The sequence below is a fragment of the Rana temporaria genome, chromosome 9 (assembly GCF_905171775.1).
Source record: "Rana temporaria chromosome 9, aRanTem1.1, whole genome shotgun sequence".
Classification (NCBI taxonomy): Eukaryota; Metazoa; Chordata; class Amphibia; order Anura; family Ranidae; genus Rana; species Rana temporaria.
The window spans coordinates 15,223,169-15,246,320 of NC_053497.1; the positions used below are offsets into that span (position 1 = coordinate 15,223,169).

At 45.4% G+C, this 23,152-nt stretch overlaps 1 protein-coding gene across 2 annotated transcripts in view; it reads right to left on the reverse strand.

The window, feature by feature from the left end:
* The window catches only part of LOC120913124 (rho GTPase-activating protein 20-like), a 105,580-nt gene that overhangs the window by 68,412 nt on the left and 14,016 nt on the right, over positions 1–23,152 (reverse strand). Inside the window, exon 1 of one of the 2 annotated variants that reach the window (XM_040322844.1) lies at positions 10,076–10,204. The exons of the other annotated variant lie outside the window; for it this stretch is intronic. The gene's annotated coding sequence lies outside the window, so the exon portion shown is untranslated. Of the gene's footprint in view, positions 1–10,075; positions 10,205–23,152 lie in introns of those variants that run through there. 2 annotated transcript variants of the gene reach the window in all.

The following is a 23,152-nucleotide window of genomic DNA, read 5'->3' on the forward strand; positions in this document are numbered from 1 at the left end:
GTGTGGGCTTCAAAGCATTTTTCGGGTTCTGAAAAACGGCCAATTTTTTCGAGCATGCTCTATTTATTCACTACCTTTTTAACGTTGTCGTTTTTCGGGTTGTAAAAAATGGTCGTGTGTGGGCTTTAACGACGTGAAGCATGCTCAGAAGCAAGTTATGAGACGGGAGCGCTCGTTCAGGTAAAACTAGCGTTCGTAATGGAGTAAGCACATTCATCACGCTGTAACAGACAGAAAAGCGCGAATCGTCTTTTACTAACAGGAATTCAGCTAAAGCAGCCCAAAGGGTGGTGTCATCCGAATAGAACTTCCCCTTTATAGTGCCGTCGTACGTGTTGTACGTCACCACGCTTTGCTAGAGCATTTTTTTTTCACGGTCGTGTGTAGGCAAGGCCGTTTTAATGATCAAGTTGAAAAAATAATTGTTTTTTCTAGAGCCTGAAAAACATCGTTTTTTACAACCCGAAAAATTATCCTGTGTACGCGGCATAAGCTACAAAGAAATGAAACACACCTGGCCCTGGGACACGCTTGATGTTGCATCTACAGCACTCGGTCTACATTCAAATTACCCCCACTGCTGGTATCTCCTAACTGGTCATTTCCAGCTTTGTACATGGCGTCTCTGTAATATTTGCTGCCTACTACCAGATAGGTCCCAGGGCCTTAAACCTCCAATACCTTTACACAGTCACCACAGGTCCTCTCTGTGCTGGGGCACTTTTACCATCTTAAACCTCGTGTGAGAATTTCCTCTCCACACTGGACCTATGCTCCCCCAACGAGTGGATTTCTTGTGCACAGATTAATATCTCCTGACGAAGCTACCACAGTACAATGGGGATCGAAAGTTTGGGCACCCCAGGTAAAAAATTGTATTCATGTGCATACGGTAACGAAGCCAAGGAAAGATAGAAAAATCTCCAAAAGGCATCAAATTACAGATTAGACATTCATATAATATGTCAAAAAAAGTTAGATTTTATTTCCATCATTTACACTTTCAAAATTACAGAAAACAAAAAAATGGTGTCTGCAAAAGTTTGGGCACCCTGCAGAATTTCTAGCATGCACTGCCCCCTTTGTAAAGCTGAGACCTGCCAGCGTCACGGATTGTTCTCAATCATCGTCTGGGAAGACCAGGTGATGTCAATCTCAAAGGTTTTAAATGCCCAGACTCATCTGACCTTGCCCCAACAATCAGCACCATGGGTTCTTCTAAGCAGTTGTCTAGAAAACTGAAAGTGAAAATAGTTGTCGCTCACAAAGCTGGAGAAGCTATAAGAAGATAGCAAAGCGTTTTCAGATGTCAATATCCTCTGTTCGGAATGTAATTAAGAATGGCAGTCATCAGGAACAGTGGAAGTTAAAGCAAGATCTGGAAGACCAAGAAAAATATCAGACAGAACAGCTCGCAGGATTGTGAGAAAAGCAATTCAAAACCCATGTTTGACGGCACAATCCCTCCAGAAAGATCTGGCAGACACTGGAGTTGTGGTACACTATTCCACTATAAAGAGATACTTGTACAAATATGGTCTTCATGGAAGAGTCATCAGAAGAAAACCTCTTCTACGTCCTCACCACAAAAATCAGCGTTTGAACTTTGCAAATGAACATATAGACAAGCCTGATGCATTTTGGAAACAAGTTATGTGGACCGATGAGGTTGAAATAGAACTTTTTGTCCGGAATGAGCAAAGGTATGTTTGGAGAAGAAAGGGCACAGAATTTAATGAAAAGAACCTCTGTCCAACTGTTAAGCATGGGGGTGGATCAATCGTGCTTTGGGGTTGTATTGCAGCCAGTGGCACGGGGAACATTTCACGAGTAGAAGGAAAAATGGATTCAATAAAATTTCAGCAAATTTGGGATGGTAACTTGATGCCATCTGTGAAAAAGCTGAAGTTAAAGAGAGGATGGCTTCTACAAATGGATAATGATCCTAAACACACCTCAAAATCCACGGGGGATTACATCAAGAGGCGTAAACTGAAGGTTTTGCCATGGCCTTCACAATCTCCTGACCTCAACAGAATTGAAAATCTATGGATAGACCTTAAAAGAGCAGTGCGTGACAGACAGCCCAGAAATCTCAAAGAACTGGAAGACTTTTGTAAGGAAAAGATACAAAGGGCAAAGATACCTCAAACAAGAATTGAAACACTCTTGGCTGGCTACAAAAAGCGTTTACAAGCTGTGATACTTGCCAAAGGGGGCAGTACAAGATATTAACTCTGCAGGGTGCCCAAACTTTTGCAGATGCCATTTTTTTGTTTTCTGTAATTTTGAAAGTGTAAATGATGGAAATAAAATCTAACTTTTTTTGACATATAAGAATGTCTAATCTGTAATTTGATGCCTTTTGGAGATTTTTCCATCTTTCCTTGGCTTCGTTATGCACATTAATACAAATTTTTACCTGGGGTGCCCAAACTTTCGATCCCCACTGTAGCAAAACTAGTAGAGATCCTGATCTATATGACCCCCTTCGCTTCATCGCCACCCTCAGATTAGGGTTCCATACCATCTCGATGATGTGTTGGCTGGTAGTATAATCTGTCTGTTTTACATTACTACTGATGTATTTTTTTAAATTGTGTATTCCCTATTTATTGATGTTACTCTCAATAAATTGAACCTTTTTTACTTTTACTACATTCTTCTGTTTAACTTACTTACCTAGTACCAATATAGTCCCCCCGCCCCTACTTACCTCCTTGGCTTTTTTGGGCCTCTGGGGTCCCAACAAACCCTATCTCTATTCAAACTTATGTCTAGGATGATGGTACTTTAATTTTATATTATCTTTGTTACTGAGAGGTCTCTCTATAAATCAAAGAAATTAAACCACCAAAAATTGTGAATTGTCAATATAGACCAGTAAAAAGCTTGTTCGGTTGTGGTTTGGCCAGACGTTTTAAAAATTTAAAAACTTCCAAAATTTTGAATTTTTGAACTGGAATTCCCCTTGAAGTTAATGAATTATAAACGAACCTACAAAAACATGATATAGAGCCATAATGGATAAAAAAAAATTATACAAATTGGTTTTGGAAAATGGCTGGTCTGATGAAATGGTGGGACCTTGGGACTTTTCCTTTAACAATTCTATCAGGGATACTAAGATTAAAGGACAGGACCTGGTGGGACTGGTAGTTAGGTGAAGGGTGTTCACGCAACAGCACAAGCCTTTGGAGCAACCTTTTGTCCTTTTCTCCAAACAGCCTTTTGAGCGTCCAAACCGGGGGGCAGTCTTAATAGCATCATGGGCCCCTGGGCAAAGTAATACTCTGGGGCCCCTACAATGATGACATACAGGTAAACAGACATCAAGTAGGTAGGAGGCAGACTGCCTCCTCTGTGTATCCATCACTCTCAGTGCCATCATGGGGCCCCCAATTTTGGGGCAGCGTGGGCTCAAGGACCAGCTGCTTTGGGGAAAGTGCAGGGGCCCCCCATGCAGCTGGGGCCCCTGGGCAGTGCCCAGGTGTGCCCTCTCATTAAGACAGCCCTGGTCCAAACCATGAAAAAGAACACTGAATTTCAGATTCGGAAATTCTATGAAATTTAGTCTGGATTGATCATCATCCGAAATTTGAGAATAACTTTATTTACCCGTCCCCCTCTGTCCATGTGAAACAGTATAAGAAATAGGCAAACAATTCAAAATCAAAATGTCAAAATTTTGTCCAACAGAAGACATACAGGAGAGCTTTGAAGAGATACACTGTAGCATCTTCCTATGGTGTGATCTGCTCAGACTCCGCACTTCCAGTAAACTTGGCCATCTGGTTAGTGTTATTCTAGTAATGTAACCCAACCCTGCCCCTTGGTATGTTGACATTAAGCTCTGAATATCATCATTTAACTTTGTGCTGAAAATCTCCAGGCCCGGCATTTGTTCTCAGTCGTTTGGAGCTGTCACAGTGGCACTGCTTTAAAGCTTCGGGCCGATAAAAAAAAAATTGCAGTGGGGATGTGTCCTGATCCTCCACTCACAACAAGTGGCAATCCACCACGTTCTGCCGGTGGATTGTCCCTCAGGCTATGGACCCTGCTCTGGTCTTGATGACATCAAGGCCCAAGGCCAGTAGAGAGTGTTGGTGCAGAAGCTGCAAGGACAGGTCTAGCTGCGGGCAACGCTGTATCCTGGCCTAGGCCAACAAGACCCAGGCCTAGGGCAGCACAGAAAGAGTCCCCGCCGGCTTGCGCTACACTGTTAGTGAGCTTCTAATTTTGACTGTCCTATCATCCTGGACCACAAACCTTCCTCACTGTGCTATATGTTTTCTGCTGCACCATTAGCATTTTGTGCTTAAAGTAGAACTATAAGCAACACCTTTTCATTTTGGATAGAATAAGGGAAGGTTGTAGCCCCGGGTCAGTTTATTTTTTACCATCCCTGTCCCATTGAAGAGATTTCCCTTCACTTCCTGCCCCATAGCCAAACAGGAAGTGAGAGGAAATCTATGCAAATGAAGGGACTTCATTGCCCCCCCTCCCCCAGGCCATCATAACTAGTGTCCCCACTCCAAATTTTCAGGGTTTGTCTTAAACAGCAAGGGGTGTGGCCTTGGCAGGAAGGGGTGGGTCATATTAATATTAGGGGGTGCATGAGTTTTATTCAGGCCATAGGTGTGTGCACAGGGTGTGCCAGGTGTGACCAGGCACACCCTAATCACCCTGTGCAGCACAAATTCCCCCTACTGCCCTGGTTCCCTCCCATAATGTTCACTGAATGTAATGCTATTGAAAGCTATTAGAGACTGCAGACATAGTACAGGAGATGGTCAAAGACGGCAAATACGCAGGAAGAGATGGTCAGAGACCTTTAGGCAAGCTACAAGAGGTGGTCAGAGTCTGAAGATATGCTACAGGAGATGGTAAGGCTACAGGCATGCCTCAAGAGATGGCCAGAGATGTCAGAAATGCAGCATGAGATGGTCAGAGACTTATAGGCATGGTCAGAGACTGAAGATATGCTACAGGAGATAGTCAGACTACAGGCATCCAACAAGAGATGGTCAGAGATTGAAGAAATGCTACAGGAGATAGGCTACAGGAATGCTACAAGAGATGGTCAAAGACCGCAGACACATAGAAAGAGGTGGGCAGAAACCTTTAGGCATGCTACAAGAAATGGCCAGAGACTGAATAAATGCTACAACAGATGGTCAGGCTACATGCATGATACTAGTGATGGTCAATGACTGAATATATGCTACAAGAGATGGTCAGAGGCCTTTAAGCATGCTACAAGAGATGGGCAGAGACTGATGATATGCTAGAGGAGATGGCAAGGCTACAGGCACGCTACAAGAGATAATCAGAGATGGCAGACACACATAAAGAGATTGTCAGAGACCTTTAGGCATGCTACAAGAGATGTCCAAAGACTGAAGAAATGCTACAACAGATGGTCAGGCTAAAGGCATGCTACAAGTGATGGTCTGAGACTGCTGATATGTAGGAAAAAATGGTCAGAGACTTATAGGCATGCTACAAGAGATGGTCAGAGACTGAAGATATGCTACAAGAGATGGTCAGGCTACAGGCATGCTACAAGGGATGTTTAGAGACTGCAGACAAGCAATAAGAGATGGTCAGAGACTTATAGCAATGCTGCAAGAGATGGTCAGAGACAGAAGATACAAAACAGATGGTCAGGCTACAGGCAGGATACTAGTGATGGTCAGAGACTGAAGATATGCTAAAAAAGATGGTCAGAGACTGAAGAAATGCTACAAGAGATGGTCAGAGACTGAAGATATGCAACAAGAGATGGTCAGGCTACAGGCATGCTACAAGGGATGTTTAGAGACTGCAGACAAGCAACAAGAGATGGTCAGAGGCTTATGGGAATGCTGCAAGAGATGGTCAGAGACTGAATATACACTACAAAAAATGGTCAGAGGCCACAGGTGTGCTATCAGAGATGGCCAGAGACTACCTATGTATCACCCTCCTAGGTTAGATTACTAGTGAAGTAAATATAGTATTTTTGGCTGCTCTGTAGCCAGTGGAGCCGAGTGTGATATTTTTGGCTGTTCTGGGTCTCACAGTCTGCAGGTTGGCTCAACTACTCCCTGCCTCCTAACAGGTTCTAGAATATAGCGGTCTGGAAGACGCAGACCTGAGCTTGAATATTTATGGAACTCTAGCCAATCGCTGGGTAGGTGTGCCCAGAAGGTGGAGAGGGAGCCCATAAATAATCTAAATCCTGGAGCAGTGGGGTTCTTCTCCTGAAGGAGGAGATCCCAGTCTGGAAGGGCTGATGCTCTTCTGGGCAAGTCAGCTCAAGCTTGCAGAGATTTAATCGAGATTCCAGCTATTCTAGAGCTGGGGGGTACTATTGATTTCAGCACAGAAAGTTCTGCCGTCCATTGGCTCTTTTGCTGCTGCATATCTGTGTTATGTGGGTAACTATGGTGTAAAATACACAGTGCACAGAGCAAATGACTGTGATTGTCAGTTAGGGTTTCCTTGACTGACAACGGTAAAAAGATAACACGAGCTGGGAACAGCTGCTTACCAATTTCAGCATCGGATACAATGTTATTTATTCCGGTCACTGCTAACGAATCGTAAAGCAGGTTTAAGACCGAAATAAAACGAAAAGCCGATATCCAATTACATTTCCCTTTTTAACACATACAAATTATCTCTATTAATATGTGTATCTAAAAATAAGGGTGTCATTTTTGCTAATACAGTTTTAGGATCTCCATTGTAACCCTTAATTTCTAAATTTTGCTCGGCCAAAGATTTTAAAGAATTTCAGTTATGGCATTTTTTTACATAGTTACTTTGGGCCAGATTCACAAAAGGGATACGCCGTCGTATCTCTGTTTCTATCTATGTGACTGATTCATAGAATCAGTTACGCATAGATATCCCTAAGATCCGACAGGTGTAATAGTTTTACACTGTCGGATCTTAGGATGCAGTACCGCGGCCGCCACTGGGGGGAGTTCGCGTCGTAAACCAGCGTCGGGTATGCAAATTAGCAGTTACGGCGATCCACAAAACTTTTTCCCGTCGTTACGTCGCCGCAAGTGTTAGTTTGCCGTCGCAAAGATAGGGCACCTTTTACAAAGTGTAAAATTACTACACCATGTAAAAGTATAACCGTCTTTCCCGCGTCGTTTTGAATTTTTTTCAAAACATTTTTTTTTCCCGGCGCAAGTCTTTTTTTCACGTCGCGATTCACAAAACGTCGGCGCGTTGTAATTTCGCGCAAAGCACGTCGGGAAATTTGCGTCGGGAGCATGCGCAGTACGTCCGGCGCGGGAGCGCGTCTAATTTAAATGGTACCCGCCCCATTTGAATTGGCCCGCCTTGCGCCGGACGGATTTAGGATACACCGCCGCAAATTTCCAGGTAAGTGCTTTGTGGATCGGGCACTTAGACAGAAAATTTGCGGCGGTGTAACCTAAATCGGTTACGTTACGCTGCGCCCGGGCTACGTGAATCTGGCCCTAAGTTCCAGCTTGGACCAATGTAACTATGTACAGTATTTACCATATCTGGCCAATGCCCCTGGAAGCTGGAAATCACTATATTAGAAGTTGCTACGCCACTGATCTCCACTAGCTTCTGTTTTTTGTGCCGAGAGGTCGTCCTGCTGCATTCTAAATACAGGTCGGCCGCTATGTATGAGGTTGAAAAGGTGGGATGGTGGTCCTCCAAGCACCTAAAATCCCCTAAAAAAAAATTGAGACGCTAACTTATTGCTGTGCACGCCGGAGTGAGAGCAATAGTTCTAGGTCCAGTCTTCACGGGTAATTCTAAACCAGGGGTAGGCAACCTTTCAGAGGTGGAGATCTACCTGAAGACATGGAGGAAATCAAAGATCCCTGGGGGAGTGGTGCCCTTAAAAAAACAAAGCTATCAAGCCCCCAATTAAAATACGGCATGAAGAACACAACATGTGTCACAGTACTATCCTCTGTCCCCCTTCACATCACCCCCCCCCCCCCCTCCAGTAGTGCCCTTGCCCCCCCTCCCCCCACCGAAGTGTCCTCTCTTGCCCTCACAGTTGTGTCTTCTGCCCCCCTTCTCATCATCCCTCCCCCACAGCAACATACACTGCCCCCTTCACATCACCCCCCTACTGTAGTGTCCTCTGACCCTCCATGGAAGTCTCCTCTGGCCCCCCTCACATCACCCCCACTGCAGTGTCTCTCTCTATCCCTCCCCCTCTCTCTATATATCTCTCTCTCTATTTCTCCCTCTCTCTCTCTCTCCCTCTATCTCTCTCTCCCCCTCTCTCTATTTCTCCCTCTCTCCCTCTATCTCTCTCTCCCTCTATCTCTATCTCTATCTCTCTCTCCCTCTATCTCTATCTCTATCTCTCTCTCCCTCTATCTCTCTCTCCCCCTCTCTCTATCTGTCTATCATATATATATATATATATATTGGCCCAGATTCTCAAAGGGCTTACGACAGCGCAACGCCATGTACGCCGTCGTAAGTCCTAATCTGGGCCGTCGTATCTATGCGACTTATTCTTAGAATCAGTTACGCATAGATATCCATTAGATCCGACAGGCGTAAGGCTCTTACGCTGTCGGATCTTAAATGCAATTTTTTTTTTTTTGCCGCTAGGTGTTGCCTCCGTCGTTTTCCCCGTTGAGTATGCAAATTAGCTAGATACGCGAATTCCCGAACGTACGCGCGGTCGACGCAGTGAAGTTACGACGTTTACGTTAGGTTTGCGCAGCGTAAAGTTGCCCCTGCTATATGAGGGGCAACCGATGTTAAGTATGGCCGTCGTTTCCGCATCGAAATTTTAAAATTTACGCCGTTTGCATAAGTCGTCCTTGAATGGGCATTTACGTTCACGTCGAAACCAATGACGTCATTTGGAGCAATGCACCCTGGGATATTTTCCGGACGGTGCATGCGCAGTACGTTCGGCGCTTAATTTAAATGCTCCACGCCCCCTACCCGGCTAATTTGAATTAGGCAGGCTTGCGCTGGGTGAATTACGCTATGCCGCCGCAACTTTACAGGCAAGTTCTTTGTGAATAAAGCACTTGCCTGTAAAACTTGCCGCGGTGTAACGTAAATCAGATACGTTACGCCCGCCGAGTTTTACGCCATTCTACGATAATCTGGGCCATAATCTCCATATCTCTCTCTCTCTCTCTCCATCTCTCTCTCTCTCTCTCCATCTCTATATCTCTCTCCCTCTCTATATCTCTCTCCCTCTCTATCCATATCTCTCTCCATCTCTATATCTCTCTCCCTCTCTATATCTCTCTCCCTCTCTATCCATATCTCTCTCCATCTCTATATCTCTCTCCCTCTCTATATCTCTCTCCATCTCTATATCTCTCTCCCTCTCTCTCCATATCTCTCTCCATCTCTCCCTCTCTCTCCATATCTCTCTCCCTCTCTCCATATCATCTCTCCCTCTCTCCATATCTCTCTCCCTCTCTCTATCCCTCTCCCACTCTATATCCCTCTCCCTCTCCCTCTCTATATCCCTCTCCCTCTCCCTCTCTCCATATCTCTCCCCATCTCTATATCTCTCTCCCTCTCTATATCTCTCTCCCTCTCTCTCCATATCTCTCTCCCTCTCTCTCCATATCTCTCTCCTTCTCTCTCCATATCTCTCTCCTTCTCTCCCTCTCTCTCCATATCTCTCTCCCTCTCTCCCTCTCTCCATATCTCTCTCCCTCTCTATATCCCTCTCCCTCTCTATATCCCTCTCCCTCTCTCTCTCTCTCCCTCTCTCCATATCTCTCTCCCTCTCTCCATATCTCTCTCCCCCTCTCCCTCTCTATATCCCTCTCCCTCTCTATATCCCTCTCCCTCTCCCTCTCTATATCCCTCTCTCTCTCCCTCTCTCTCTCTCTCTCCCCCTCTCCCTCTCTATATCCCTCTCCCTCTCTATATCCCTCTCCCTCTCTATATCCCTCTCCCTCTCCCTCTCTATATCCCTCTCTCTCTCCCTCTCTCTCTCTCTCCCCCTCTCTCTCTCTCAATAGATAGAAATTGTTTATGACACTATAAACAAATGCAAAGTATATTCTTTCTTTCCCAATCAGAAAAAGCGAGCTCCTACCTCATCTACTGTTCATTTTTGGTGCATGGAGTCCCCAGGCCAAGCTGGCCGTGTACACTAAGCTTCCCGACGTGAACATCTGCTTCCTACCGTTGGCATGTGAATGACATTCTGCTAACCACTTCTGCCTTTTGAGTTGTCTTACATGATATAGACAGCCGTCCTCTTACGAAACCGTGTCTGAAGACTGCAAAACGAATCCTACATTGGTCTGATTCAGTGGGCATTTAATAATATAAGCAGAACTGCGTGACGCCATAACTTTTTATTTAACCATTTGCCCCCCCCCCCCCGAATCAATGGCACCCGTTCCCATCTTATGCGACTGAAAGTTGCAGCGACTTTGAAAAAGTTCCTGTAATACCTCAATGCGACTTCCTTTGCGACTTGAGTGCCAGACAGTGTAAAGTTGCATCAAAGTCGCACTCCAAAGTTGCACTCAAAATCGCAGGACTTTGGAGTTGCACTAGTGGGAATGGAGCCTAAGGGGCGGTAAGAGGCAACAAAAAAAAACACAAAACGTCTCTCAGGGTCGGCTCACACCACATTCAGTCCAGTGTGTTTTTTTTTTATCTGCATCAAAAATGCATGGATAGTAGGTGATATAGGGCCAGATTCACCAAAGAGATACGACGGCGTATCTCCTAATACGCCGTCGTATCTCTGTTTCTATCTATGCGACTGATTCATAGAATCAGTTACGCATAGATATCCATAAGATCCGACAGGTGTAATTGTTTTACACTGTCGGATCTTAGGATGCAGTACCGCGGCCGCCGCTGGGGGGAGTTCGCGTCGTAAACCAGCGTCGGGTATGCAATTTAGGAGTTACGGCGATTCCCGACGGATTTTCGCGTTCGCTACGTCGCCGCTAGTCTAGTTTCCCGTCGCAAAGTTAGTCGTCGTTTGACCTGCCCTAACTTTGCTCAGCAAACGTATTGCTGTTTAAAGTATGGCCGTCGTTCCCGCGACGAAATAAAAAATTTAACGTCGTTTGCGTAACACGTCCGGGAATACGGAAGTACACTACGCGCGTCGACCGTTCGAAAAAATGACGTCACGGCGCGCAAAGCACGACGGGAATTACGAAACTGAGCATGCGGGAGCGCGCCTAATTTAAATGGCACACGCCCATTTGAATTGGCCCGCCTTGCGCCGGAGGCCGCCGGCGTAGGTTTTCATTGCAAGTGCTCTGTGAATCAGGCACTTGCGATGAAAACTTGCGGCGGTGTAACGTATCTACGATACGTTACGCCGCCGCTCACCTACGTGAATCTGGCCCATGGTTCCTAATGTAAGCTATAACAAGCAGGGCCCTCTGATCCCTCCTGTATTGAATTGTATTGTAATTGTACTGTCTTCCCTGATGTTGTAAAGTTCTGCGCAAACTGCGCTATATAAATGCTGTATAATAATAATACTACTAATAAAACACTACTTCTACTAATATTTTTTTTTATAATAATCATCATTATAATATAAATACTAATAATAATAAAACATTACTTCTACTAATGATAATGTTAATAATAATAATAATAATAATAATAATAATAATAATAATATTAATACTATCGTTAATAATAACAATAATGTTAATAATGATGATAATAATAATAATTAACAATTAATAATAATAATAATAATAATAGTAATGATAATAATAATGTTAATAATAACAATAATGTTAATAATGATGATAATAAAAATAATTATAATAATAATAATAATAATAATAATAATAATTAATAATATTAATAATAATAATGGCATATTTCACACCAGTGCGTTCCAGAAAAAAAGTACAATGTGCTTGATTATTTTCTGCACTGAACTGTACTGGAATGCGGTAAAACGCATCTAAAATGCACCAGAATGCACGTGATCTTATTTAGGGCCAGTTCACACCACATGCAGTCCAGTGCATTTTTTTCTGCATCAAAAACGAATGGAAAGTAGGTTATATGGTTTTCAATGGCATAGTTCACACCAATTCCATGCAGTTCCAGTGCGTTCCAGTTCCAGAAAAAAACACATGCTGCATTTTTCCTGCACTGGACTGGAACGCTGTAAAATGCACCAAAAACGCACTGGAACACATCTAAACGCACCCAAAGAAAATAAATGGGGGAAAAAAGTACTGGACTGCATAACAAATTTACCAAAAACACATCAAAAAACGCACTGGAACACATCTAAACGCACCCAAAGAAAATAAATGGGGGAAAAAAGTACTGGACTGCATAACAAATTTACCAAAAACACATCAAAAAACGCACTGGAACACATCTTAACGCACCCGAAACACACAAGAAAATAGATGGGGGAAAAAAGTACTGGACTGCATCAAAAACTCACCAAAAACACATAAAAAAATGCACTTGAACGCATCAAAAACACAAATGCAGTAAAGGAACTGGCTCTTAAGGTAAGGAAAAAAAAAAGAGGGGGAAAGGAGGCACCGGAACGCATCAAAACGCGCATTCAGAAACGTATCCGGACTGCGTTTTTATGATGTGAACGGACCCTAAAAGCAGCATTTAAATCGTCCTGCTTGCATAAAGCCAAATGGTTCTAGTCCCCTCGGCTGTGGTTTGTTCTTCCATATCAGAAATGTTGTGTTTACAGCAATGGACGGTAATCCGGCAAACTCGGCACGGAGAGCGATCTATTGAATAAACACCATCCTCACCATCTGGTCCTCATTACAAAAGAGCTCCCGCAGCCTTTTCTAATAGAACCGGGGCTAAAGAACAAATGCCGCTACGAATTGGAGAAGGAGCAAACAGATTTATAGCTAGATTCAGAGAGAGTTAGGCCGGCGTATCAGTAGATACGCCGACCTAACACGGAATCTGCGCCGTCCTAAGTTTAAGTGTATTCTCAAACTGAGATACACTTAAACCTATCTAAGATACGACGGCTTGCGCCGTCGTATCTTAGGGTGCAATATTTAGGCTGGCCGCTAGGTCGCGCTTCCGTTGAGTTCGGCGTAGAATATGTAAATCACTAGATACGCCTATTCACGAACGTACGTGCGCCCGTCGCAGTAAAGATACGCCGTTTACGTAAGGCGTTTTCAGGCGTATAGTTATTCCATCAAATAGCTGGCCTAGTCAATGTTAAGTATGGCCGTCGTTCCCGCGTCGAAATTTGAAAATTTTACGTTAAGTCGTCCGTGAATAGGGCTGGACGTAATTTACATTCACGTCGAAACCAATACGTCCTTGCGGCGTACTTAGGCGCAATGCACACTGGGATATGTACACGGACGGCGCATGCGCCGTTCGTAAAAAACGTCAATCGCGTCAGGTCACCCCCTTATAACATAAAACACGCCCCCTCAGCCTAATTATGCCGGCCCCATTTACGCTATGCCGCCGTAAGTTAGGAGGCAAGTACTTTGTGAATACAGGGCCAGATTCATAAAGAAGATACGACGGCGTATCTCCTGATACGCCGTCGTATCTTTGAGTCTGGCCGTCGTATCTATGCGACTGATTCATAGAATCAGGTTACGCATTGATCTCCCTAAGATCCGACAGGTGTAAGTGACTTACACCGTCGGATCTTAGGCTGCAATTGTAGGCTGGCCGCTAGGTAGCGATTCCATTGCGGTCAGCGTAGAATATGCAAATGAGTCGTTATGCCGATTCACGAACGTACACTTTGCCCGTCGCAGTAAATGTATGCCGTTTCCGTAGAGATACGCGGCGTAAAGATAAAGCTGCCTCCTAGGTGGTCTAGCCAATGTTAAGTATGGCCGACGTTCCCGCGTCGAAATTTGAAATTTAACGTCGTTTGCGTAAGTCGTCCGTGAATGGCGCTGGACGCCATTTACGTTAACGTCGAAACCAATGACGTCCTTGCGACGTCATTTAGCACAATGCACGTCAGGAAATTTCAAAACGGAGCATGCGCAGTACGTTCGGTGCGGGAACGCACCTAATTTAAATGATACACGCCACATTTGAAATAGGCGGGCTTGCGCCCTGACGGATTTACGCTACGCCGCCGCAAGTTTACAGGCAAGTGCTTTGTGAATCAAGCACTTGCCCATAAAACTTGCGGCGGTGTAACGTAAATGCAATACGTTACGCCGCCGGAATTCTACGTGAATCTGGCCCACAGTACTTGCCTCTCTGACTTAAGGCGGCGTAGCATAAATACGATACGCTACGCCGCCTTAAAGATGCGGCGACCTACTTGAATCCAGCTATTGGAGCCTTTAGTAGGGAGAAGTCGACTATCCAGACATCAACATTGGCGCTCCGTGTTCTAGGGATGGACAAAGCCCTATTCATTACAATGGGCTGCCCTATGCACCATAAACATGGAAAAGAAGTCCCAGACTCTGTCCCACAAAGGTTATACTGAAAGTAAAATGCCGGCCATATGGAATAAGTTGAACTCCGGGCACAAAAACATAAATCTATATATAATTCTTCAATAGCTACAGGAGGGGGCAAAGACAAAACCAGTCACCCTACACATTTTCACAACATTTGCTTGAGTTAAAGGGGACGATTCAACAATCGGTTTCGACCAAAGCGAGTAAAAGTATTAAAGGGCGCGGATGGAAAACCAAACAAGTCATTCAATTCGCTCCCGTCCAACTGAAATCCCAACTGGACTTATGCGCATGCACCTGTCAAAGTGCACTGTTGCCTGCACTGCACTGTTGGCATCACACGTGACCCGCGAGATATCGCGGGATTACAGCACAGCGCGTCTCCTGGGATTCTCATCACTCACTCCCAGGAGACATAGCGCTTGTCGGGGGAAAATGTAATACACGCCCACTCCCGCGGGGAAACGCTGATTGACAGAAGATTAAGAGCTGGATTACAAAGGTAAAGATGCCGATTAAAAAACAAACAAAAAACGATTGTGTATAGTGGATGGGTAATGGTTTAATTAAGCTAAAGTTGTCATTTAGGGTGAACCTGCGCTTTCAGTTCCCCCTACTCCCCCATCCCAGTAGTAATTCCATAGCACAACTCCCTATGCTCCCCAATTCCAGCACTAACTTGGTCACTGAGTTCACCCTGCTCCCCTGTCCCAGCATTGAAATAGATCGACTTCCATCAGAAACTCAGCAGCTCAGCTCTACTTCCTTCCCCCCTCCCAGAAGTGACTTACCATCTCAGTTCCCAGATTCCACCTCCCACTAATAACTCAGCTTAACCCTGCTCAACCTCCCAGCAGTGACTCAATAGCTCAGCCACACCCTCACCCCTCCCAGCAGTGACTCAATAGCTCAGCCACACCCTCACCCCTCCCAGCAGTGACTCGGCAGCTTAGTTCAACTTTCTTCCCCCCTCTCAGCAGTGATTCTGCAGTTTGAGTCCCCATGCTCCCAACTTCCAGCACTAATTCAGGAGCTCAGCTCCAACTCTTCCCCTTACAGCAGCAGTGACTCAGTAGCTTAGCTCCCCCTCCTCCCCTTACAGCAGTGACTTAGCAGCTCAGCTCCCCCTCCTCCCCTTACAACAGTGACTCAGTAGCTCAGCTCCCCCTTCTCCCCTTACAGCAGTGACTTAGCAGCTCAGCTCCCCCTCCTCCCCTTACAGCAGTGACTTAGCAGCTCAGCTCCCCCTCCTCCCCTTACAGCAGTGACTCAGTAGCTCAGCTCCCCCTCCTCCCCTTACAGCAGTGACTTAGCAGCTCAGCTCCCCCTCCTCCTCTTACAGCAGTGACTCAGCAGATCAGCTCCCCCTCCTCTTCTTACAGCAATAACTTAGTATCTCAGCTCCCCCTCCTCCCCTTACAGCAGTGACTCAGCAGCTCAGCTGCACCTCCTCCCCTTACAGCAGCAGTGACTCAGTAGCTTAGCTCCCCCTCCTCCCCTTACAGCAGTGACTCAGCAGATCAGCTCCCCTCCTATTCTTACAGCAGTAACTCAGTAGCTCAGCTCCCCCTCCTCCCCTTACAGCAGTGACTTAGCAGCTCAGATCCCCCTCCTCCCTTAACAGCAGTGACTCAGTAGATCAGCTCCCCCTCCTCTTCTTACAGCAGTAACTTAGTAGCTCAGCTCCCCCTCCTCCCCTTACAGCAGTGACAGTAGCTCAGCTCCCCCTTTCTCCCCTTACAGAAGTGACTCTGCAGCTCAGCTAAACCTCCTCCCCTTACAGCAGCAGTGACTCAGTAGCTCAGCTCCCCCTTCCTCCCTTTATTGCAGTGACTTAGTAGCTCAGCTCCACCTCCTCCCCTTACAGAAGTGACTCTGCAGCTCAGCTCAACCTCCTCCCCTTACAGCAGCAGCAACTCAGTAGCTCAGTTACCCCTCCTCCCTTTATTGCAGTGACTTAGTAGCTCAGCTCCAGCTCCTCCCCTTACAGCAGCAGTGACTTAGCAGCTCAGCTCCACCTCCTCTTTTTACAGCAGCAGTGACTCAGTAGCTCAGCTCCCCCTCCTCCCCTTACAGAAGTGACTGGCAGCTCAGCTCAACCTCCTCCCCTTAAAGCAGCAGCGACTCAGTAGCTCAGCTCTCCCTCCTCCCTTTATAGCAGTGACTTAGTAGCTCAGCTCCACCTCCTCCCCTTACAGCAGCAGTGACTCAGTAGCTCAGCTCCCCCTTCCTCCCCTTACAGAAGTGACTCTGCAGCTCAGCTCAACCTCCTCCCCTTACAGCAGCAGCGACTCAGTAGCTCAGCTCCCCCTCCTCCCTTTATAGCAGTGACTTAGTAGCTCAGCTCAGCTCCACCTCCTCCCCTTACAGCAGTGACTCAGCAGATCAGCTCCACCTCCTCCCCTTACAGCAGTGACTCAGCAGCTCAGCTGCACCTCCTCCCCTTACAGCAGCGACTCAGTAGCTCAGCTCCCCCTCTTCTTACAGCAGTAACTCAGCAGCTCAGCCCCCCCCCCTCACCCTGAAGCTGAGACTCAGCTGCTCATTCCCTCTGATTTCATTAACTCAAGCAGCTCAGCTACTCTGCTCCCCCTCCCAGCAGTAGCTGAACAACTCAGCTCTCCCTCTCCCTCCCTGCCATCATGAAGGCAAAAGGGGGTCCAACCCCGTACTAGCGAGGGGACCTAAAAAGTGTCCGGTGGGTGAATGTCCTTATGTGTTCCTCTAAAACAAATATGCGCAGTGTAGTATCCATGACCTATTCTATACAGACATGCATTCATTCTGTTGATACCATGAAATCTATTTTCAGTGCAGGAATGCTAATAAATATTTCATCCTTCACGCTTCTTAAGTGCCGGGCCTATCCATAGAGGAACTACGGCGGTAAAATAAACTCATTACAAGAGACTTTTGCACCAAAATAATTTTAGTGTATTTTTTACGGAACACATATTTTGATAAAAATATGCACTAATATCGTGCGACATAAAAAAAAAATTGCAACTGCCACAATTTTATTCTCCAGGGTCTCTGCTTTTCATTACATATATCATGTCTGCGGGGGGGGGGGGGGGGGGGGGTTAACTAATCTGCAGGCCTCAAATGTGAATTTGGTTATTGTGTGTCAGTGGACACCGGGTTAAAAAAAGATACATGTATCCTACAAACAGAGTTCAGGTACCTCCTGGTACAGGGTGACAACACTGTCTCTGTCTCCCAATGGTGCTCTTGTGTTGTCACCCTGTCAATGGAGAATACAAGTGGTGATTTCAACACACACTAAGGAGGTTCACTATGGTCATCATCTGGAAACCCACACTGAGAAATGTCATGTCGCCATCGCTGGAGTGCATGGAGAAAAGGGAAGAAAAGGAAAAGAGAAGGGAGGGAAGAGGAAGGGAGGGAAGGAGAAGGAAAGGAAGAGAAAGAGAAGGAAGGGAAGAGGAAGGGAAGGAGAAGGAAAGGAAGAGAAAGAGAAAGAGAAGGAAGGGAAGAGGAAGGGAGGGAAGGTGAAGGAAAGGAAGAGAAAGAGAAGGAAGGGAAGAGGAAGGGAGGGAAGGAGAAGGAAAGGAAGAGAAAGAGAAGAAAGGGAAGAGGAAGGGAGGGAAGAAGGAAAGGAAGAGAAAGAAAGGAAGGAAGGGAGGAAAGGGAAGAGGAAGGAAGGAGAAGGGTGGTATGGAAAAAGAGAAGGGGAAGGAAAAGGAAAAAGTGGAAAGGAGAAGGGAAGGTAAGAAAGGAAAAGGCAAAGAAGCATTGAAGGTAAGAAAGTAAAAGGGAAAGGGGAAGGGAAGGTAAGAAAGGAAAAGGCAAAGAAGCATTGAAGGTAAGAAAGTAAAAGGGAAAGGGGAAGGGAAGGTAAGAAGGGAAAGGGCAAATGAGAAGGGAAAGAAAAGGAAAGGAGAAGAGAAGGTAAGAAGGGAAAAGAGAATGGAAAAGGGGGTAAGAAAGGGAAAGGAACAAGGGAAAAGGAGAAGGGAAGAATGGAAAAGGAGAAGGGAAAGAGGAAAGGAGAAGGGAAGGGAAAAGGGAAAGGAGAAGGGAAGAAGGGAAAAGGGAAAGGAGAAGGGAAGGTAAGAAGGGAAAAGGGGAAGGGAAGGGGGAAAGGAGAAGGGAAGGGAAGAAGGGAAAGGAGAAGGGAAGGGAAGAAGGGAAAAGGGAAAGGAGAAGGGAAGGGAAAAGGGAACGGAGAAGAGAAGGTAAGAAGGGAAAGGGGAAAGGAGAAGGGAAGGGAAGAAGGGAAAAGGGAAAGGAGAAGGGAAAAAGGGAAAGGAGAAGGGAAGGTAAGAAGGGAAAAGGGAACGGAGAAGGGAAGGGAAAGGGGAACGGAGAAGAGAAGGTAAGAAGGGAAAGGGGAAAGGAGAAGGGAAGGGAAAAGGGAAAGGGGAAGGGAAGAAGGGAAAGGAGAAGGGAAGGGAAGAAGGGAAAAGGGAATGGAGAAGAGAAGGTAAGAAGGGAAAGGAGAAGGGAAGGGAAGAAGGGAAAAGAGAAAGGAGAAGGGAGGGGAAGAAGGGAAAGGAAAGGGGAAAGGAGAAGGGAAGGGAAGAAGGGGAAAGGGAAAGGAGAAGGGAAGGTAAGAAGGTAAAAGGGAAAGGAGAAGGGAAGGTAAGAAGGGAAAGGGCAAATGAGAAGGGAAAGAAAAGGAAAAGAGAAGAGAAGGTAAGAAGGGAAAGGGGAAATGAGAAGGGAAGGTAAGAAGGGAAAAGAGAATGGAAAAGGGGGTAAGAAAGGGAAAGGAACAAGGGAAAAGGAGAAGGGAAGAATGGAAAAGGAGAAGGGAAAGAGGAAAGGAGAAGGGAAGGGAAAGGGGAAAGGAGAAGGGAAGGGAAGAAGGGAAAAGGGAAAGGAGAAGGGAAGGGAAAAGGGAAAGGAGAAGGGAAGGTAAGAAGGGAAAAGGGGAAGGAAGAAGGGAAGGGGGAAAGAAGAAGGGAAGGGAAGAAGGGAAAAGTGAAAGGAGAAGGGAAGGTAAGAAGGGAAAAGGGAACGGAGAAGAGAAGGTAAGAAGGGAAAGGGGAAAGGAGAAGGGAAGGGAAGAAGGGAAAAGGGAAAGGAGAATGGAAGGGAAGAAGGGAAAGGGGAAAGGAGAAGGGAAGGCAAAAAGGGAAAGGAGAAGGGAAGGTAAGAAGGGAAAAGGGAACGGAGAAGAGAAGGTAAGAAGGGAAAGGAGAAGGGAAGGGAAAAAGGGAAAGGAGAAGGGAAGGGAAGAAGGGAAAAGGGAATGGAGAAGAGAAGGTAAGAAGGGAAAGGGGAAAGGAGAAGGGAAGGGAAAAGGGAAAGGAGAAGGGAAGGGAAGAAGGGAAAGGAGAAGGGAAGGTAAGAAGGGAAAAGGGAACGGAGAAGAGAAGGTAAGAAGGGAAAGGGGAAAGGAGAAGGGAAGGGAAGAAGGGAAAGGGGAAGGGAAAGGGGAATGGAGAAGAGAAAGTAAGAAGGGAAAGGAGAAGGGAAGAAGGGAAAAGGGAAAGGAGAAGGAGGGGAAGAAGGGAAAGGAGAAGGGAAGGGAAGAAGGGAAAGGGGAAAGGAGAAGGGAAGAAGGGAAAGGGGAAAGGAGAAGGGAAAGTAAGAAGGCAAAAAGGAACGGAGAAGAGAAGGTAAGAAGGAAAAGTGGGAAAGGAAAAGGGGGGAAGCAAAAGGGAAAGAAATGGAAAGGAAAGCAAAGAGGAAAGGAGAAGGGAAAGGAAAAGGGCAAAAGGGGGAAATGAGAAGATAAAGAAACGGAAAGGAAAAGGGGGAAAGGAGAAAAAAAAAGGGAAAGAAAAGGAGAGGAAAGGAAAAAGGGAAAAGGAGAAGGGAAAGGAAAGGGAAAAGGGGAAAGAAGAAGAGAAGACAAGAAGGGTAAAAGAAAAAGGGGAAAGGAGAAGCGAATAAGCATAGGAGAAGGGAAAAGGAAAAGGAAAGGGACAAGGAGCAGGGAAGATAAGGGATAGGAGAAGGCAAAGGAGAAGTAAAAGGAAAAGGGGAAAGGGAAAGTAATAGAATGGAAAGGGGAAGGAAGCAAAAGGAAGGGAAGAGGAAGGAAAAGAAAGGAAAGGAAAGGGATTTTATAAAGAAAAAAAAAGAATTTTTTTTATGATACACAGCACTCAAAGCAAATTAAATGTCATTCAGTTAGAGGTGTATTTATACAAATTAAGTCTATAGCTGCCTGTAAATTTGTTCTGTGTGATTAGGGCAAAATCAAATGGTCTCAGGCTATATTCTCTGTAGATCGAATGTTATTCATTGGAAAAAAAATGTGTGGAAAAATACCAGCTATGGCCTCTAGGGTCATTGGAAATAAATATGCTCCTGAGCTCCATCTAATGGGAACATTTTTTTATTTTTTCCCCATTCATTTTTACCATGAATAACGTTCAATCTGCACAGTATATAACCGGAGAACAGATAATTTTACCCCATTTGGAAAGTATAAATCTACTTACAGATTCGCTGGATGAGCAGCCGCGTGGATTTTTTTACAATATCACCAGTTTATATCAACTTTCATTCTGAATGGCTGCAGTTTCTGTTTTTTTTGCTTCTGTTTTTATTAAGGAGATTTTTTTTTTTAAATAAAAAAAACTGTCAGAAACGATGGCGAAGTACAAAGTGATGCTGCGCCTTCAGGAATGCGAATGATGTCACTAGCGTTCCAGTGAGTGAGAATGGCGACACACTGACGTCATCTCAGTGGCAGACAGAATGAAATATGTTAAAAATGAATCTCGATCGAAGCCAAGGAGCACAGATTTCGTTTTGCGTGAAATAAAATAAATACGCTATGAAATCGCAGGGGCCGGGCGCACCCTTCAGTCTTGTCAGTGCGCCAAAATGGCAGGAGACAGACTGGCCTGATCTGCGCAATGCAAACTCAGCGGGGATAAGCAAAGCCATTCTGGCGAGTTTTGCTGAAGCAAAAATTCTTAGTGTTTTGCAGTTTTTTTTTTGCTGCTTCGGCAAAATTTGATTTAAAAAAAAAAAAGAAAAATTAATTTATTCTTGGGTGCAGTTACCGGTATTTAATTTTTTTTTTTTTTACTGGGGTATTTAGGTTATTTTCCTTTTTTATAAATGTTTTTAAAAAAAAAATTGCATTTCAGTTATTTACTTTTTTTTATGTACTGGTTTATTATTTGTATTCTGTCACTTAATTTTTTTACTGAACTTACTGTAGATATCTGTATTAGAAGAAGATAAATACAAAAATTATATATATATATTATATACACAGTATACTGTATTTTATATATTTTTTATAGTTAGACGAATATGCAAGAAATAAAATAAAACATAAAAAAATAATGAAAAAGGAACCCTCTCCAAAACGTATATACAGTATATACACACACATTTATGGCCCGGATTCAGGTAGATTTGCCCCTTATTTGCGGAGGCGCAGGGCAGCGTTTTTGCCCTGCGCCCCCGCAAATTTACTGCGCTACCCGCGATTTACGGAGCAGTAGCTCCGTAAATTGCATGTGCGCTGTGTAAACTTGCCCTGCATAAGGGCGCCTAATGTAAATGATCCCGTAGGGGGCAGGAATCATTTAAATTAGGCGCGCTCCCGCGCCGAGCGTAGAGCGCATGCTCCATCGGGAAACTTTCCCGACGTGCATTGCGGCAAATGACGTTGCAAGGACGTCATTTGCTTCAAAGTGAACGTGAATGGCGTCCAGCGCCATTCACGAATCACTTACGCAAATTACGTAAAAATCGAACGTCGCGACGCGGGAACGACGGGTATACTTTAGCATTGGCTGCCCCTGCTATTAGAAGGGGCAGCCTTACGCTAAACACGCCGTACGGAAACGACGTAAATTGCATACGCAGGGCTCGCGCAACATTGTGAATCGGTGTTAGTATGCAATTTGCATACTATACACTGAGCACAATGGGAGCGCCCCCTAGCGGTTATCGCTAGAATGCAACCTAAGATATGCGGGCATAAGAGCCTTATGCCACGCAGATTTTAGGCTGCAGTCGGCGTTACGATGTTCCTGAATCAGGAGCATTCGTAACGCCGGGGCAAGTAAGCAATTGCGCTGTGTAACCTATGGTTACACAGGCGCAATTGCTTTTTGAATCCGGGCCACTGTATATACTCGAATATAAGCCAAGGCACCTAATTTTACCACAAAAAACTGAGAAAACGTATTGATTCGAGTATAAGCCTAGGGTGTCCATCTGTATGCCTCACTGGGCCAGATTCACAAAGAGATACGACGGTCGGATCTATGCGACTGATTCATAAGAATCAGTTCCGCATAGATCTCCCTAAGATCCGACTGGTGTGAGTGACTTACACCTTCGGATCTTAGGCTGCAATCTCCCGCCGGCCGCTAGGTGTCGCCTCGGTTTTTTTACGCGTCGGATATGCAAATGTGGAGAACCGCCGATTCAGTAACGAACGCCCGCCCGTCGCTTTTTTTTTTTACGTCGTTTGCGTTCGGCTTTTTCCGGTGGATAGTTACCCCTGCTATATGAGGGGTAGCTAATGTTAAGTATGGCCGTCGTTCCCGCGCCGAGTTTCAAATTTTTACGTCGTTTGCGTAAGTCGGTCGGGAATACGGATGGCCGGAATTTACGTTGCCGCCGAAAACAATGACGTCCTAGCGACGTCATTTGGAGCATGCGCACTGGGAAATATCGCCGGCGGCGCATGCGCAGTTAAATCGGCGCGGGAACGCGCCTGATTTAAATTGTACACTCCCCCCTAGCCGCGGAATTAGAATTCCGCCGGGGGAGTTACG